The sequence below is a fragment of the Nicotiana attenuata genome, chromosome 5 (genome assembly GCF_001879085.1).
Source record: "Nicotiana attenuata strain UT chromosome 5, NIATTr2, whole genome shotgun sequence".
NCBI lineage: Eukaryota > Viridiplantae > Streptophyta > Magnoliopsida > Solanales > Solanaceae > Nicotiana > Nicotiana attenuata.
This window is the reverse complement of record NC_031993.1, coordinates 56100945-56121243: the sequence shown is the minus strand read 5'-3', so window position 1 is coordinate 56121243 and position 20299 is coordinate 56100945.

Sequence of the window (20299 nt, the reverse complement as noted above, 5' to 3'; positions counted from 1 at the left end):
CATTTTTACACATTTTTATATGGTATGGACTAGAGGTTCAGAATTGTTAACAAGGGTCTTCAAAGTACATGAAAATCAAAAACAAAAGAAAAACCTAAAGTGAAGATAAAGTCCTAAGGATAGTATATAACCTAATGTGACCATGAAGATCAAGCCCGTAAGATAGTTTTAATCATTTCCTTATAAGTTGAATCTTTGCTATTTGAAGAAGTATGAAATACGTCAATCTCTCCTATTGATGTAACGATCTGATCGGTCGTTTTGCTTTCTAGATCCTAATAAGACTCCCCATATGTGTTTTTACTGTTTTATGACTTGCGAGGATGGTTGGTGTAGGTTTGGAAGGGTTCAGGTTGAAATCGGAACACTTAGTTTCTTAATCGTAGCCTAGGAGGGCCACGTTTGACTTGAGTCAACATTTTGAGTAAACGACTTGAAAACCGGGATTTGATGGTTCCAATAGGTTCATATGATGATTTTGAACTTGGGCGTGTGTTCGGATCGGGTATTTGGTGATCTGGGAGCATTTCAGTGCTTAATATTGAAAGTTGGTTCATTGAAGGTTTTCTAGTTCTTTAAATTTGGCTTGGAGTAAACTTTGGTGTTATCGAGGTCCGTTTGGAATTTCGACCCCGAGCTAGTTCCGTATTGTGATTTATGACTTGTACGTAAAATTTGGTGTCATTTCGAGTAGTCTAAGTGTGATACGCCGCGTTTAAGGAGCTTGAAGTTCATAAGTTGATTTAATTTGGTTTTGGAGTGCGATTCTTTGTTTCGATGTTGTTTTATGTGTTACGAGGGTTTGAGCAGGTCCGTATTATGTTTATATACTTGTTTGCAGTTGGACGGGGTCCTGAGTGGATCTGGTGAGTTTCGGACCACCCGGAATTGAGTTCAAAAATCCGCTATCTGTTGTTCTGGTTTCCTTCTTCGCGAATGCGGAGAAGGCCACGCGTTCGCGATGAAGCAATTAGGCTCGGTAGATTTTGTTCTACGCATTCGTGAAAAGAAGATCGCGATCGCGATGCTCTGGCCCACTGGTCATCGCGTTCGCATGAGAAGGCTCGCATTTGTGAAGAAGGCTTGGCTTGGGGATTGGGCAGGTGAAATGCCCTTCGCGTTCGCGAAGGGCTGGTCGCATTCGTGTAGGCTGGCAGGGCATGTGCTTCGCGTTCGCGGAGGCTTTCTCGCAATCGCGTAAGAGGTTTTAGGGACTTGGCAATCACGTAAGAGGTTTTAGGGACTTGAGATTAGCATGTGAAATTTGGGAACTTTTAAATTGTTATTTTGTTAAAGAATCATTAAATTGTTGCCTCTTATTCCATTATTGATGTTGTATTTCATGCCTATTTAATATTCTTGTACATTATGTATATTGTCCACTAGTAAGTGTCGATATCGACCCCTTGTCACTACTTCTTCGAGGTTAGACTAGATACTTACTGGGTACACATTGTTTACGTACTCACGCTACACTTCTGCACATATTGTGTAGGTTCTGAGACAGGTGCATCTGGAGTTCGTCCAAGCGCGCATCCGCATTACGTGGAGGCCTAGTGGTGAGTTGCTTCTCATGCTCTGTTCTGCAGCACCCGGAGCCTTCTCTTGTTATGTTTATCGTTTCTATCTATTATGTTTCAGGCAGTAGTTCTTAGGGAGTTTTGTATATTCTACTAGATGCTCGTGCACTTGTGACACCGGGTTTTGGGAAGTTCTAATAGATACTCATTGTTTTGATTATTAAATTCACCATCTTACTCTCATGTTTAGTTTATGCTTTATATCACTACGAGTATTTGCCTTTTTTCTGTATTAAATAAAAATCAAAGACTTTTAAAAAATATTAAAAATGAAAAATTAAATAGGTAGTTCACCGTTGGCTTGCTTAGCAGTGATCGGTGCGGACATGTCCGTACTTATTTTTGAGAGGCTATAGGGTGTTAGGAAACTTCTCTTTCTTCATCTCCTATCGTGCAATTGATGTTATGCTATGTATTTTTCTCTTATTCTCTCACAGATGGTGAGAACGCGCGCGGAAGATGTACCCGGTGGTGGAGGAGCTGCTCTCCCTGTTGCTAGAGGCCGAGGCAAAGCCCGGGGGAGGGCTCTAGCTCCTTCTAGAGGCGAGGGGATCCTAGAGTTGCTCCCGTTGTACTACCAGCGAATCCAGTGGAGGATCCTGTCATTGAAGAGCAGGGTGAGGTGCATGCAGCTGAGCCGACCCCGGCATATTTCATGTCCGTGTCGGGATTTCAAGAGGTCATAGGTCGTATGTTGCAGTTCATGGATTCTATGGCGCAGGCTGGTTTATTTCCAGCAGACCCAGCCACATCTCAGGCGGGAGGGGGAACACAGACCCCTACGGCTCAGGCTCTAAGGCACGCTGTGCCGTATATCAGACCCCAGGTGTTTACTTGTGGGCGGAGCCCAGCCAGTTGCAGCGGCTGTACCAGGGCTCAGACCAGATGCGATCGTCGAGCCGCATAAGCTATTGGATAGATGGATCAAACTGCATCCTCCTACCTTTGGCGGTGAGCGACATGAGGCCCCCCAGGATTTCATTGACCGTTGTAGAGATAAGATGCACAACATGAGAGTATTGGAGTCCAACGAGGTGGACTTCACCACATTTCAGTTGGAGGGAAGGGCATGTATATGATGGCGGTCCTATCTTCTTAGCAAACCAGCGGGTTCGCCTCCCTTGACTTGGGATCAGTTCACACATCTTTCTGGAGAGATTATTACACCCTCTCAGAGGGAAGAGCTACGGGGTCAGTTCGAGCAGCTCCAGCAGGGTCAGATGTCTGGGACCGATTATGAGACGAGGTTCTCTGAGTTGTCCTGCCATGCACTTACGATACTCCCCACCGATGCAAAAAGAGTGTAGAGGTTTATTGTGGGCTTGCATTATGGTATTCATGTTACTATGGCCTGAGAGGTGGAGATGGAGACTCCAAGTGTAACGACCCGACCCGTCGTTACGGGAGTTACCGCCCCGTTTTTCCCGTTTTATGCTTCTATATGTGTCATTATATGTGTTTGGAGAATTTGAAGTAATTCAGTTAGAGTTCGGTTAGAAATGAGACAATAAGTCTCTTTATGAGAAGGTTAGTTTGGAAAAGTCAACCGAATGTTGACTTATGAGTTAGAAGGCTCGGAATGGAATTCCGATGATTCGGCTAGTTTCGGGGGATGATTTGTGACTTAAGAGCGCAATCGGAATTGAATTTGGAGGTCCGGTGTAGAATTAGGCTTGAATTGGCTAAGATTGGATTTTGGCGAATTCCGGATGGTAGGTGAGATTTTGATCCGAGGGTCGGAATAGAATTCCGAGAGTTGCAGTAGCTCCGTTAGGTGATTTTGGATATGCGTGCAAAGTTTCAGATCATTCGGAGGTGTTTAGGTCGGGTTTTAGATCAAATGCAAGTTTCGGAAGTTTTAGTTTAACTTAGGCTTGAATCCGTGGTAATTCGATGATTTTGATGTTAACGATAGTGTTTTGATGATTGGAACAAGTTTGAATAAGGTCTTGGGGTGTGTTGGTGCTATTGGTTGAGGTCCCGGGAGCCTCGGAGTGATTTCGGGTGGTTAAACGGAGAATCTTGATGTTTGTTGCAGGTTTGGTGCACCTGGCTTCTGGTATTTCCGCATCTGCGGAAAAGGAGCCGCAGAAGCGGTTCCGCAGATGCGGCTAAGAGATCGCATAAGCGGTCCATGAGGGACCGGGGTAATTCCGCAAAAGCGGACGGGGTATCGCTTCAGCGTGTCCGCATAGGCGAAAACGAGGCCGCAGAAGCGGAATGGTGAGATCCGCAGAAGCGGGTGGTTGGGCGCAAAAGCGGAAGGCCAAGGATTTAATGAAAAACCGCATAAGCAGTCATATGGCCGCAGAAGCGGTCCCGCATAAGCGGTTACGGGACCGCAGAAGCGAAAATTGCTGAAGGGTTTTAATGAATCAGTGTTCGCGAATTTCAGAAGATAAGAAAACATTTTTACTCCGCCAAGAGAGCTTTTTNCTGCGATCGCGTAGAAGGAATTTTTGGGAGGTTTGAGATTGTGATATGCGATCGCATTAGTAGTGTTGCGATCGCATAGGGGAAAGACTGGGCGGACAGAATAGTGTTAAGGGTTATTTCAATCGCGAAACCCATCATTTTTCCACCATTTTTACACCGCCTTGAGAGCTTTTTGATCGATTTTGACGGGGATTTCAACGGGTATTGATTTGAGGTAAGTCTCTTGACTAGAAAACACCATTTTATGGAAGAATCAACACTCAAATTCATGAAAGTGGGTAGAAATTGTGAAGAACTAGGGCTTGGTTTTTGAAAACGAATTTTTAGGATTTGAAAGGCCATTTGAGCTCCGTTTTCGGTAAACTTTATATGTACGGACTCGTGGCGAGACGAGGAATCCGTTGGTGTGATTTTTGGAATTTTTCGAGAAGTGGACCCGGGCTCGGGTTTTACCAACTTCGTGAATTTTAGTACTTTTCGAGTACTTTTGATTGGGATATGTTTCTTTAACCCATATTTATGTATTCGCTGTGATTTTTACTAGATTCGACGCGTGAGGAGGTCGATACAAAGGGAAAAGGCATTGCGGACCAGTCTACGGCCGGTTAGAGGTGAGTAGTTGGTGTATATGATGGCCTGAGGGTTTGAAACCCCGGCTTATCACATTGTGACGCTATGGTAGGGCGTGACTCGCACCCCATGGCAGGTGCGGGATTGGCTATGACTGGGGATTGAGACTTAGTCCATCCCGAACAAGAATATTTCTATATTGGCGACTGATGCGCACCCTGTATTGAATATATCTGGGCTTATTGCCGTGTTTGGGGCCTGGTGCCGATCTGTAGCATCCTTAGAGGATGAATGTCATTATGATAACATGCTTTGTATAATCATTGATCTCAGTCCTGTGTTTAATCACTGTTATGAAATGCTAAGTCACTTTTCCTGAAGTTAAATATCTAAAGTATTTTCCTCTTAATAAATTGGAAATTGGGAAATTAATTGAATCTATTACGTGACTCATATGCATATTGTGGACTGAGTATGGATCGGGCTGCACGCCGCAGCGAATGGTATGATTATATTGCGCTTGGGCTGAAGGAGCCCCTCCGGAGTCTGTACACACCCCCAGTGAGCGCCGTCGACGTTAAATGGATCGGGCTACGCGCCGTAGCGGTCATGTGCATTGCATTGCATCCTTACATTATACTTGACTGATATATTTGAAGTTGTTTTGCTGTTGGTTCGTAGTTAGGTGTTGGACTGTTAGTTTTAGCTTTACTTTGTGGCATTTCGTGGATTTCTTATCTTCAGACATTTTATATGCTTATTACTCACTGAGTTGGTAGTACTCACCCCCCTACTCCCTGCACCTTGTGTGCAGATTCAGGTACTTCGGGAGCTGAGTTGAGCTAGCCGCTGGTTTCCAGAGTTCCAGGAGTGGTCGAGGTAGCTGCTATGACGTCCGCAGGACCCGACTCCTCCCTTATCCCTTTATTATTTCCGTACTTTAGAACATACTTATTTTGAGGATTCTTGACTCTGTATTGGTTAGAGGCTCTAGACTCATGACCCCAGGTCTTTGGGAGTTACCGTTTATGTCAGTATTTTGTATTGTTTTAATTGAGTATTTCAACTATGAGTATTAATATTTGATTTTAAGTATCTGATTAAGTGGTTTTGAGCTTTGTGCTCGGGTTGAGAGAGTAAATGGTCGGGCTTGCCTAGCATTAGTGTTGGGCGCCATCACGACCGGGTTTGGGGTCGTGACACCAAGCGAGCAGGTTGTGGAGATAGCTCGATGGATTGAAGGTATTCACAACCAGGGCCGATTGTATACGACGGGGGAGAAGAGGCCTCAACATTCTGGAGGATTCAGCGGTGCCCCTTCTGGGGGTAGAGGTTAGTTCGTAAGGGGTCAGTCTAGCAGACCTACTTATTCAGTACCAACGCTTTCTCGGGGTGCACTAGTGCGACCCTATTTCAGTGCCATTCCAGAGAGCTCCTATTGTCCCCCAGCTATTCAGGGTTCTTCCAGCGGGTATTCAGGTCCCCAAGGTCAGACTCAAGGTCAGTCATCTTCCGCATCGAGGGGTTGCTATGAGTGCGGGGAGCTTGGTCACATGAGGAGATCTTCCCCAGGTTTTGGGGCAAGGCAGTACAGTAGGGCCACCATGGCCATCAGCCCATGATCACCGCACTAGCTGCCGCACTGACCGTTCGTCCGTCGTGCCAGAGGCATAGGGATGCTTCAGTACTATTTGATCCAGGGTCTATATATTCATATATTTCTTCTCTATTTTCTCATTATCTGGATATCTCTCGTGAGTCCTTGGGTGCTCTTGTATATGTGTCCACGCCAATGGGCGATTCTGTTGTTGTGGATTTTTACCAGTCCTATATTGTGACTTTCTGTAGTTATGAGACCAGAGCGGATCTTCTGTTGCTCGACATGACCGACATGACAGTAGTTCTTAGGGAGTTTTGTATATTCTTCTAGATGCTCGTGCACTTGTGACACCGGGTTTTGGAAAGTTCTAGTAGATACTCATGGTTTGATAATTAAATTCACGATCGTACTCTCATGTTTAGTTTATGCTTTATATCACTACGATTACTTGCCATTTGTTTCCGTATTAACTAAAAATCAAAGACTTTAAAAATATTAAAAATGAGAAATTAAATGGTTAGTTCACATTTGGTTTGCCTAGCGGCGACATTTGGTGCCATCACGACCTATAGTAAAAATTGGATCATGACAATTGAGTTACTCTCTTTCACTGTTTTGGAACATATACAAATTATGAATTCTTCAGAACGAGTCGGCAGGTTGGGTGCACGGGGAAATCCAGCTATGGGTTCGAGTGGTATTTTGCCCCTAAGTACAACTCATCCACTGATTCTTCAACATCAGGTCGGTTCGGACCTCCACCAGCGAAGCTAAAATTTGAAGTTTATGTGGCTTGGGATCCTATAATCTTTAAGTTACTGGGATTTAAACTAATAATTTATGTATTTATTAAATTTCTCAAGACAAATACAAAGTTTGGACTAAAACTATTGAATTTGACTGAACTAGTAAACTACACTCTAAGGCCCCTACCTAAATCCCACTTGTAGCATATTTGGCCAAGTTTCTCCAAGGCCAACAACAACAACTACCCAGTGAAATTCCACAAAGTGGGGTCTGGGAGGGTAATGTGTATGCAGACCTTACCCCTACCCCGATGGGGCAGGAAGGCTGTTTCCGATAGACCCTCGGCTCAGGAAGACTGAAATAAAAAAAAACAAGAAAAAAAAAACAAGAAAAGGAACAAGAAAAGACAATTCATTGGTAACTCCAGTAGAAACCGTAATAGTAACAGAAGCATAACAACCAAAAGATAAATGACATGCAATAACAGTAACCAGTATCTAAGGCCCGGGGCTAAGATAAACAGCAAGGATGGTGTGGACTCAACATAAACTACAAGCCATCTAAGATCAAAACCTAATCCAACCCCACCTCGCCCAGGGTATGAAGTAAGGAAAGCTCTACTACCCCCTAACCTACAACCCTAATGCTTGACCTTCAGACCTTCCTATTAAGGGCCATGTCCTCGGAAATCTGCAGTCATACCATGTCCTGCCTGATCACCTCTCCCCAATACTTCTTAGGCCTCCCTCTACCTCTTCTCATGCGCACCACAGCCAACCGCTCACACCTCCTCACCGGAGCATCAAGGCTTCTCCTCTACACGTGCCCGAACCATCTGAGCCTCGCTTCCCGCGTCTTGTCATCCGCAGAGGCCATGCCCACCTTCTTCCGAATATCTTCATTCCTAATCTTATCTATCCTAGTGTGCCCGCATATCCACCTCAGCATCCTCATCTCTGCTACCTTCATCCTCTGGATATGGGAGTTCTTAACCGGCCAACACTCTACCCCATACAACATTTCCGGTCTAACCGCAGCTCTATAAAACTTACCTTTGAGTATCGATGGCACTTTCTTGTCACACAAGACTCCAGATGCAAGCCTCCATTTCATCCATCCCGCCCCTATATGGTGAGTGACGTCCTCGTCGATCTCTCCGTCCCCCTGAATCACCGACCCAAGGTACTTGTAGCTATCTCTCTTGGGGATGACCTGTGATCCAAGCCTCACGTCCCTGCCTACTTCCCTCGACTCAGCGCTAAACTTGCACTCCAGGTACTCTGTCTTAGACCTGCTCAATTTGAAACCCTTAGACTCGAGGGTCTGTCTCCAAACCTCCAACCTTTCGTTAACACCGACCCTCGTCTCATCAATTAGAACTATGTCATCAGCAAATAATATACACCATGGCACATCCCCTTGAATATGGTGTGTCAGTGCATCCATCACCAAGGCAAATAAGAACGGGTTAAGCGCAGAGCCTTGGTGTAATCCCATAACAATCGGGAAATGCTCCGAGTCGCCTCCCATAGTCCTAACCTTAGTCTTAGCTCCATCATACATGTCTTTGATCGCTCTTATGTAGGCTACCGACACACCCTTTGCTTCATCTCCAGAGCACCTCCTTAGGGACCTTGTCATACACTTTCTCCAAGTCAATAAACACCATGTGCAGATCCTTCTTCTTATCCCTGTACTGTTCCACCAACCTCCTAATAAGGTGGATAGCTTCCGTAGTGGAGTGGCCCAGCATGAACCCAAACTGATTGTCGGATATAGACATCGTCTTCCTCACCCTCACCTCCACCACTCTCTCCCAGACTTTTATGGTATGGCTTAGTAACTTGATACCCCTATAATTGTTACAACACTGGATATCACCTTTGTTCTTGTACAACGGCACCGTTGTACTCGACCTCCACTCCTCCGGCATCCTCTTCGTCTTAAAAATTACATTGAACAACCCAGTCAGCCACTCCAATTCTGCTCTACCCACACACTTCCGAAACTCAATCGGAATTTCGTCTGGCCCGGTCGCTCTACCCCTACTCATCTTACGCAAAGCCCCCACGACCTCCTCCACCTTAATGCTCCTGCAATACCTAAAATCTCGGAGACTCTCCGAATGCCCCAAATCCCCTAGCGCTATATCCCGGTCCCCCTCCTCGTTCAGAAGACCATAGAAGGACGTCTGCCATATCTGCTTAATCTGGGACTCTCCCATCAATACTCTACCATCCTCGTCTTTGATGCACCTTACTTGGTCCAGATCCCGGGCCTTCCTTTCCCTCGCTTTAGCCAGCCGAAACAACTTCCTGTCCCCGTCTTTCTCTCCCAATTCCTCGTATAGACGACCAAACAGTGCATTCTTAGCCTCCATGACCGCCAGCTTTGCCTCCTTCCTCGCCACCTTGTACCTCTCTGTATTCGCTCTCCTCTCATCTTCGCTTGTTCTCCCTGCCAACTTCGCGTACGCTACCTTCTTCGCCTCCACTTACCTTGGACTACGTCATTCCACCACCAGTCGCCTTGATGCCTGCAAGGAAAACCCTTCGATATCCCTAGCGCCTCTCTCGCTGCCTCCCTCACATATTTCGCCGTCGTTGACCACATAGTGCTCGTATCTCCACTACTCCTCCAAGCTCCCATAGCGGATAACCTCCCCTCCAACTCCTGGGCTTTATCCTTGGTTAAAGCTCCCCAACTAATCCTCGGTCGGCCACGAGCATACCTCTTCTTCCTCTTCATCATAATGCCGATGTCCATCACTAGGAGCCTATGCTGAGTCGCGAGGGTCTCTCCCGGGATAACCTTGCAATCCTTGCACAACCCTCTATCACACTTTCTGAGGAGAAGGTAATCAATCTGAGTCTTCACCGCCGAACTTTGGAACGTAACCAGATGCTCCTCCCACTTCGGAAAAGTCGATTTCGCAATCACCAGCTCGAAAGCCTTAGCGAGATCTAACAGCGAAGTACCTCCTCCGTTCCTATCCCCAAGGCCAAAGCCACCATGCACCTCGCCATAGCTACCAACAGCCGACCCAATATTGCCATTAAAATCCCCTCCAAAAACACTTTTTAATTCATATAAAGTATATTCTTTTCAAAGTTGAAGTGTTTGGCAAAGCTTTTAACAGGAAAAAAAAAGTATTTTTGAGTAGAAGCTGAAGCAGTTTTGGAGAAGCAGAAAAAAGTATCTTCTCCCCAAAAGCACTTTTCTGAAAAGTACTTTTGAGAAAAATACACTTAGAAGCACTTTTTAAAAGCTTGGTCAAACACTTATTGTTGCTTAGAAGTATTTTTTAAATTAATTAGTCAAACACAAACTGATTTTTACCAAAGGTACTTTTGAAAAAAAAATAATCTCAAATAAGCTGATTCTAGAAATTTGGCCAAATATGCAATTGGTCCCATTACATGGAGTAGAAGTAAAATGACAATGAGGCCTGGTTGAAGATTTTGCGGGGCATTTGCATCTATACCCGTTTTTTGTGCCACATTTTAACTTGTGCCCGCTTTGCAAAAAAAATTGCAAGCGTACCCGCTTTTTCACATAACTTCAGCCCACGGGGCTGAAGTTTTTCTTTTGTACTGGAAAACTTCAGCTCTAGAGCTTAAGTTTTCCAGTTATAAAATAAAAACTTAAGCAGTTTTCCAGCTTAAGTTTTCCAGTTATAAAATAAAAACTTAAGCTCTAGAGCTTAAGTTTTCCAGTAATAAAATAAAAACTTAAGCTCTAGAGCTGAAGTTTTTCTTTTGTACTGGAAAACTTCAGCTCTAGAGCTGCAGTTTTTGTCTTTGTAACCGGAAACTTCAGCTCTACAGCTGAAGTTTGCTAGTTATAAAATAAAAACTTAAGCTCTAGAGCTTATGTTTTCCAGTTATAAAATAAAAACTTAAGCAGTTTTCCAGCTTAAGTTTTTCAATTATAAAATAAAAACTTAAGCAGTTTTCCAGTTATAAAATAAAAACTTAAGCTCTAGAGCTTAGACTAAGTATAAAATACATTAGTCCACTTAAGTGCAAGATTTAATTCTAGACATCTATTTCCTTCTAATCCAATAGCCATCAACCTTCCCACCTCCATACAAAATACTCAATTATAGAAACCCTACCCAAGTTTTCAATTGCTTGCTAGACCTAGACCTACCTAAGACTAAAAAAGAACGGCAGACCTTCAACAACAAAAATTCCAAATTCCTTAAGCTAGAACGACAGCAGCACCCCAAATGAGATCAGCTCCCTACAAGAATTTCCTAAGTCGGCAGTCACCCAATTCTCTAACAGCATTTCTGTTTCCAAATCTCGTTTTACACCCAAGAACAAATATAACGGTTTAATGAAGTTGGATTCCTAGGAGGAGCATTATATTGACCAATTTGGTTGTTGCTGTTTCTCCAAGAAAATTATGCAATTAAAATATTGTTTGCAAAGAAGAACTTATTCAAAGTCCCATTTTCAAATTTGTTTTGCAATTTTGTTGCTGTCTTCCCAACAAATAATGAATAGCTGTTTTACATGTCAGCCGAATTAGGGTGTTGAGCAGTTTATTTTAATTTCGGGGATCGTAAAATGGAGGTTGGTGGATCTAGAAGGAATTCACGCACGCTGACATAGAGAGGAAGGGAATGGACGGGAGATTTTGAAAAGAAATATTGGTGAGGGAGTTTTAATTTCTTCTTTCCGATTTGGACTGTGATTCCCAAATATGGAGTTTGATTGAGATGCTGTTGAGGTGAGTCCGAGTTCGGTTCAGCGAGATTTTTAGTCGAGATTCCGGTCAGTTCAATGGTTGTTGCTCTATTTAACCCGATTGATTTGCAATTTTCAACTTTGTTCATCAATAAAAGGTCCATTTCTCAATTTTCATTCTTATTTCATTTTGTTACGATAGCTTGGTGAGTGTGTTGGTTGATTTGTGATTTATGTTGTTTGAGTAGCATGTCTTAGTTTTTATATAAATTGTTTTAATTAGTTTTTATTTCGGTTGTGATGTATGTAGTCTTGGTTCTTGAATAAATACTTTTAATTGGGTAGATGGAAAAATTAGAGTTATTTCTTTCATGGCAAGGAATAAGAATGGACCATAAGGTGGGTTTTGGACCATAGGAATCTGGCCAAGTAATAGATCATGTTAGCTAGCCTATTTGCCCCAATAATATCTTGTTCATAAATTTGGCATCACAACAACCTCAAAGTTTAGGAAGAATAATTAAATATTCGTAGCCTGCTTTAGGCACGTTTAATATACCATCGTGGTTGTGTACACGTTCGCGTGACATAATTACGATTTTTAAAATAAATCGAGGTATGCGTTCGCGCAGCTTCGGCCAAACTTTCTTAATATTAATAAAGCGTGATTGATTGTGGACACGTACGCGTGACATGATTCTTGACGCGCCAAACAAAATGAGTACACGTACGTGTGACCCGTTTCAGGATAATTTCTTAATTAAAAGCGGTAAAAGGGGTAAATGCACATAGGTTTAAAAATAAGTAATTAGACAATTTAATTGAGCCATGTATGATTAATGCGACCGTGCTAGAACCACGGAACTCGGGAATGCCTAACACCTTCTCCTGGGTTAACAGAATTCTTTACCCGGATTTCTGTGTTCGCAGACCGTAAATAGAGTCAAATTTCCTCGATTCGGAATTTTAAACCGGTAACTTGGGACACCATAAATTATCCCAAGTGGCGACTCTGAATTTTAAATAAATAATCCCGTTTTGATTGTCACTTATATTGGAAAAACTCCCTATACCCCCTTTTCGGGGTAGAAAAAGGAGGTGTGACAACTATAACATGCTATATATGTAGTAAAAGTAGCACAACGAAGTGTGTGTGCTATATATACACATACTAACATATACTATAACAAGCTATATATATAGTTAAAGTATTATAATGAAGTGTCTCTGTGTGTGAGTGTGTGTCTCTCTCTCTCTCTTTATATATATATATATATATATATAAACACACACACACACTTTGTTAGCNTGTGTGTGTGTGTGTGTATATATACATATATATATATATATATATATATATACTTACTTTGTTAGCCGTATATATATAAGAACACGAAACGCTAGGAACACAGGGTCGGGTTCTTTTTGGGATTGATAGACTTGTAAATTGATTCATCGACTTATAATTTATTTAGATGCATTGATGAATAAAACAAAACGTTTTGACCTATATCGATTAATAAAAAACAATACGTCTCGACCTAAAATAGAATAATATTATATTGGTTTATCAATTGATTAATTATTCGTACGTAGTAATGTATAAGATTGATCATCAATTACAACTATGTGTGTGAAATTACTCATATACTTAAATATAACTTAGAAAATTTACTTACATAGATGCTATTATAATCTATTAAAAGTAATTACCTAGTTAATATAATTTTTTGTAAAGATTATGCTTATAGTTTATAATTATTTATAATAATTGTATAGTTAAATAAAATAAATATTTATAGTTAATAATAATATTTTTATAGTTTATAGTAATTTTTTTATAGCTTATAATATTTTAAGAAATAAAAACAAAAAAAAGAATTTAGTTTTTTTTTTTAAAAACGGACCAAAGTTGGTTGATTTTTGGTCAAACGGTCAACACTTAATGTACCGACCAAAATTACCGACCAACGTTGGTCGATAATTCTGAATTACAGAATGAAATAACAGGTTCCCCCCATTTCTCTTACTTTCTTCCCCAAATTTTCCCTAACTCCTCCCTCAATACATTCCCCTCTCATTCTCTATTTTCCTCACACAAATCCCATTCCCCACCCCGCGTCGCCACCGCCTGTCGCCTGCTGTCGCCGTCACCGGCTACTGCTACTGCCACTGTACTGCCGCCCCTCTCCTTCTCCACCTAAAAATTCTAGGTTTGAATTACAACCCATTTCTTTGTTATTTCTATTTGTTTCAATTATTTGAACATTGTATTTTATTGTTTCAATTAGTGTTTTAATTATTTGAACATTGTATTTTATTGAGGACTAGGGTTTAGGTCTTGTTTTAATTAGTTTTGTTAATTAGTTTTATTAACTAATTAGTTTAATTAGTCTTGAATAGTTTAGTTAGAATTGAATTATTAACTTTGTATTGTCTTGAATAGTTTAGTTAGAATCTAGGGTTTAGGATTTGTTCTTGTGAATCGAATTGAACTTTTAGGATATACATTGAACTTTTAGGATATAAATTGAATTTTTAGTTTATGAATTGAACTTTTAGTTTATAAATTGAAATTTTAGGATATGGATTGAACTTTCAGGATATGAATTGAACTTTTAGGATATGAATTGAACTTTTAGGATATGAATTGGACCTTTAGGATATGAATTGGACCTTTTGGATATAAATTGAACTTTTAGTTTATGAATTGAAATTTTAGTTTATAAATTGAAATTTTAGGATATGAATTGAACTTTTAGGATATGAATTGGAACTTTTAGGATATGAATTAACTAAAATAAGAGTATGATATGAGTTAACTAAATTAATTTGTTCTTGTTTTATTTGTATAGATGGAACGTCGTACTTGGATGTACAATAGGAATTATCCTAATCGGCGGGGATTGCGGGAGGATTTGTAGAAAGGGTTGATGACTTTATTAGACATGCATTGTCACTTCCACCAAACCAAAATGAAGGAGTAATTAGGTGCCCTTATGTCAGGTGCGACTGTATGAAGTTTGAAAAACCGGAGGAAGTTATGCTTCATCTTTATAGGAAGGGGTTTATAGAGAATTACTTTGTGTGGAATAATCATGGAGAGATCGATGGTAGCCATGAGATATTTCATAACATGGTTGTTGGTGAAAGTAGTAGGTCGGTGGAGAATACAAATCTTGATTCTAGAATTCAGGATATGGTTGCGGATGCTTTTAGGATGCACTTTGGGGGTGAGCCCAATGAAAATGTTGAACAAACTCCTAATGATGACGCAAAACGTTTTTATGAACATTTAGAGGAAGCTAGTCGTCCACTACGTGAAAGAAGTTCGCACTCTGAGCTGTCTGTTGTAGTTAGATTACTAAGTATCAAATCTGATTGGAATATTTCTCAAGCAACCATGGACTCTTTCATTGACCTTATGATGAACTAGCTGACCCTAATATCAAACTTACCTGGTGATTTCTATAAGGCAAAGAGATTGGTTTCTAAGTTAGGACTTTCGTCAATGAGAATTGATTGTTGTGAAGATGGTTGCATGTTATATTATAAAGATGATGCAACTTTAGACAGTTGTAAATTTTGTAAAAAGCCTCATTTCAAGAGGCTTTCCAGCGGGAATATGATCGCTATCAAGGCGATGCATTATTTACCTCTTATACCTAGATTAAAGAGGCACTACAAGAAAGTATGAAATTTGCAACGACATTTTTTATTGCAATATGTTGGTTGTCGTTGCGAAAAATACTTTTCGCAACAAAAATTAAGTTGTTGCAGCAAACTTCGATGCGAAAAATCTATGCAACAAGAACCGATGTTGTTGCCAAAAAACTAAATTAACGCAACAAATCTTGTTGTTGCAATAAATTTTATTTTGTTGTTGTTAAGTCATATAATTGTGGCTTATAAAATTATTCAGCAACAACAATAATTGTTGCGACAAACCAATCTTTTTCCAACAATATAAGTTGTTGCAAAAAAAAATGGCAGGAATACTAGTTAATCTGTTTTTAAGAATTTTAGCAACAAGCATTATTGTGGCAATACGTTACTTTCTGTCAACAACATTAGTTGTTGCATATGAGCTTCGTCAAATCTTTTTAGCAACAACTTATGAATTGTTGGTACAAACATAATTTCTATATGCTTTTAGATTTTTAAAGAATGTATATGAATTACTGGATTTTATGTATGTGTAAAAGGTCAATACATAAAGTTGTTGCCCTAAATATTTACATCCTTCTAAAAGGGAACTACTTCTAAAAGTCTTTGCACATCATATGTTCAAGATCATTAAATTCTAATATAACAGAACCTAAAAGACATCTTCTAGCTTGTGCATACATGAACCAGATTGCAAGCATCGTTGGTTTACGCTTCATCATCCTACAAAAAAAAAAAGCAAATATAGTTAGACTTTGATTTAAAATAGAAGGAGCGACAAAGGCCTATTTAAATTAAACAGTATAGTAGGGGTAGAAATATTCAGCTAGAAAAATACTATTACATAAGCTACAAGTTATCAAACCAAGTATCCACTCCAAACAAACTGAATAAAAAGTGACTAGAAAATATTCCAGAAACCCCTTAGCCTCATTCAACTAAAATGACTACAAGAACAGAGGTGCAACAACCTAATCATATACTAACATGTAAATTGCTAGCATTTGAAAGGTAACACTATTCAAAATATAAAAATGAAGTGCCATAAAATCAATTCTACCTCTAAGTATATGCCCTCATATCTGTGTGCAAGCCATATACAGCTTGCCAGAATTAAATCAGAATACATCCTAACAGATACAAAGTCTTAAGCATGTAAATAAAAGCAAGGACAAAGAAGTCAAACAACACAATCTTTTTGAACTCCAAAAGTAATTTTTATTGGTCTGCTTCCTTATGGGGGCCTTCAATTCCATTCCCACTACACACTCCCAAATACCATGAAAGGGTAACAACTATAAGCACCATTTACATATACCTTCTGTCCAGAAGAACGAAGAAATAACAATTAAATGAATTAGTGAGAAAATCATAACAATTAGCTTTCAAAGATAGAGGAATAAATTGGAAAGTTAGTTATTCACCTCAATATTCCATCCAATCATATAATTTCTTGCCAATAAGAGGAAAATCAATTTAAAACCAATACATGTAATTCATTTTTTTCTTTAGGTTGTTGTTCCCCTTGTTGAGTAATTACTATTAGTCACAAGATCATATCACATAAAGGTAGTTGTACATAAATGAAGATGTAGAGTTTTAAAAGTAAATTTTTTTTTTTGTAACGATAGGTTACAAGTACTTTGGTTAAAATGAAAGAATTCAGACAACTTCAACATCAATTCATCACTGAGAAAAATAACTACTGCAAGGAAATAGATTTATCGACCTTAGGCATGATATTTATCAGGGTCATGATGAAAAGATGTGTCATTTGATGAATGGACAAAACAATGAGCAGTAGAAAAATGCTCTGCCTGCTAAGTTTTATGCTTTGGTTTATGAGATGAGCAACGTGGAGAAACTACTAGGGGATGATAGGGATTATTTAAATGCTAAGTTATAGCAAAAAACTAATACATCAAGTCGTGAAGATATTCTAGTTGATCGATCTCTAGCTAGAGTTTCCAATGCAGTGAATTTGGATAGGGATACAGTGATGATGAAGGGGACTCAAGTCGTTAAAGGTGGGAATATTGATGAAGTAGCTGTTGAGAATCGAGTGGAGTTTGGGGTTTCTCAGAATGTCGCAGCTGATCGAGTTGCTGCTACAAATGAAGTAATTGAAAAACTAGCAAGTGTTATACCTACTGCTGTGCACGATGAAGGAAAAGGTCTTGAAAGAAAGGAGGAAAGAGCTGGACTTAGTCTTGATACTTCTGGCACATATGGTACAGCTCACAAGGACATAACATCTGCACAAAAATCAGATGTTCAAGCTTGGAAAAAGTCATCTGGCAGTGACGGGGCAGTGGTGAGTCGATCACCAACTAAGAAGAATACATAGGGCGTGGCTCATGACCAAACTGGAAATTTGATGCAATTCTATGGAGTTGCAACTGGTGAAGTCAATGATGCTACTTTGGATGAGGACCTGAGGTTACAAATCTGAAGCACCAGAAAAGGAACAAATCTGGACTAGCAGCTACATTGCACAAGGTTGTGGGTTCAGCTGATGGTACTAGGAATGCTACTGTCCCAGCTTTTGCTACTGGAGATAGGCAGGCTTATAGGACTATGATGCTGGTCCACAAATAACTGTTACTGCTAATGTTGGTGCACAAACTATTACTACTGATACTGGTGCACAAACAACTCTACTGATGATGTTGGCGCACAAACAGCTTGACTGGAATTTGCACCTACGCAAACTGGGCAGCCTAAAGGAGTATCCCCTAACTCATTGACTAAGGTTGATGGGATAACAAAGAACAAAACTAAGGGTGGCAGGAATGAAGCGGTGCAATCTTCACGTAGGCAAGATAACTCTCCGTTGGTGGAGAATACGCAACAGCAGTCAACTTTTCCAGCTGAACGACAGAATGTCTCAAAAGCTATCATAACTCAAAATGCTTTTGATGCACTTACACATGAGGAGGATGTTGGATTAACTTTTTTTGAAATGGAGGAGGATGTTGGATTAACTTACCAGCCTTAGGAGATGATAATGTGCAGCAGATAATTCTGCCTCATCCTAGCAGTGAGAACAAAGTGGGGTTGTGTGATGGAACTAATGATGCATTTGAAGTAGTTGAAAAAGCTGAAGCTACTGATGCATTGAATGGAGGTGCAAAGAGTGATAACACTTCTGTGAAGAAGACTGAAAATTGGACAATAGTATCCAGTAAAAAAGGAACTCCAAACAATTTTAAGATGCAGCAGACTGAAAAGATCAGTACAGATGCACCAGCAACTGTCCAGATCGCAGTAGTAGACTTGAAGAGTTTTAAACAGTCAGATGAGATTTCAAACAAGACTTTGATTTTAGACCATGACCAGGCACTTTTGGATGCTTTGGATAGTCCAAAACCTCATAAATGTGCATATTCAGCTGGCTCAAAAATGACTTCACAGATGCATTTCAGTGGCAAAGAGACATGAACCAGGTAGTGTACAGTCGGGTAAGAACCGCACCAATAAAGTTGAATTTAAAGCTTCCGCAACGAAGCATAATGACATGAAGAGGCATGAACCATTACGGATGGTTATATAAGAACTAGCTAATCAAAAACTAGCTAATAAATGTTCATACTATAAATAGCAACTAACAACCTATTGTATCTTCTGAGGAGATTTAAAATATTAGTGATTTGAATATTTAAAGTATATATTAGTATCATACTTCACTCAAAGTGACTACAAACAAATGAATACGTCAAATAATCAAATCCTACTCTTTATGATAATTTATTACCAAATGTGAAGGCATAAAAAGTTTGTTTATATTAACTTATACAANTAATCAATTCCCAGGCCAACCCTTTTCAGAAATAAAGGACCACATCAACAGAGAGGTTTCCAATTCTTTGAGGATAATCCGATCTATTGGATGACGATTACTAGATTACCGAGGTTTGGGATCAATATGATACACATTACACATTATATTCAACATCTTTAGACCTTTATTTGCCAAGCCCGCATAACTACAAGCAGTAAACATTGAAACAAATGTAACATCATCCGGCCTAATCTCGACACTTTGCATCTCATTGAATAACTGTAGGGCCTTTAAACCATTGCCATTCATAGCAAATCCTAATATCATAGCATTCAACAAATAAGGTCTCTTTGAGTTATTTCATCGAACAGTTCCTCTGCTATATCCAAGTAACCACATTTCGCACACATATCAATAAGAGCAGTGCCTAATTTAACACTCATTGACATTCTCAACTTCTTCACATATCTATAAATCGAAATTCCAATATCAAGGGAACCTAAATGAGCACAAGTAGAAAGTACACTAACAAAAATGGCTTCATCAGGATCAATCCCCGTCATTTGCATTTGCCTAAATAATTTTAGCCCTTAATAAAAACAAATATTTTGTACATAACAGATATCATAGAGCCCTACACTCCTCTATCTTTCACTGGACATTAATCAAAAGTTAATCTTGCTTCATAAACATCACCTCTTTTAGCATACCCAGAAATCAAAACAGTCCAAGACACAACACAACTTTTATTCATTATATAATTACCTACAAAAATATAAAATAGTAGTTGTCCCTCAATTATTTGCTGTCAATTTACCAAAAAAATAAATAAGGAGAAAGGTCAGAGAAAGACTCTATATCAAAATATAATTAAAATAACAGTATATAACTTGCACAAACAGTGATACTATCGAAGAAACACATTAGAGATGAATAGTAATCAACAAGACTCACCAGACTTTGTTGACGAGAAATAATGAAGCAAGAATATTAGAACTAGTTGCTCAGAGTTGTAGAACAATAAAGGAAAAACCTAGCTAGAATGGCAACTGAAATAGGCTAAGGATTAAGGAAAAGTTAATTGAAAAGAAAAAACTGATTTGCGTTGAAAATAGGTTTGCCGCGTTTCTTTTGGTGGAAACTTGAAAATACTTAGCTAAATCCGAAAGATTTTGGCGCCTTCGATTTTGGCGGAAAAGCTGAAAAATAATTAGCTAAGTTTTAG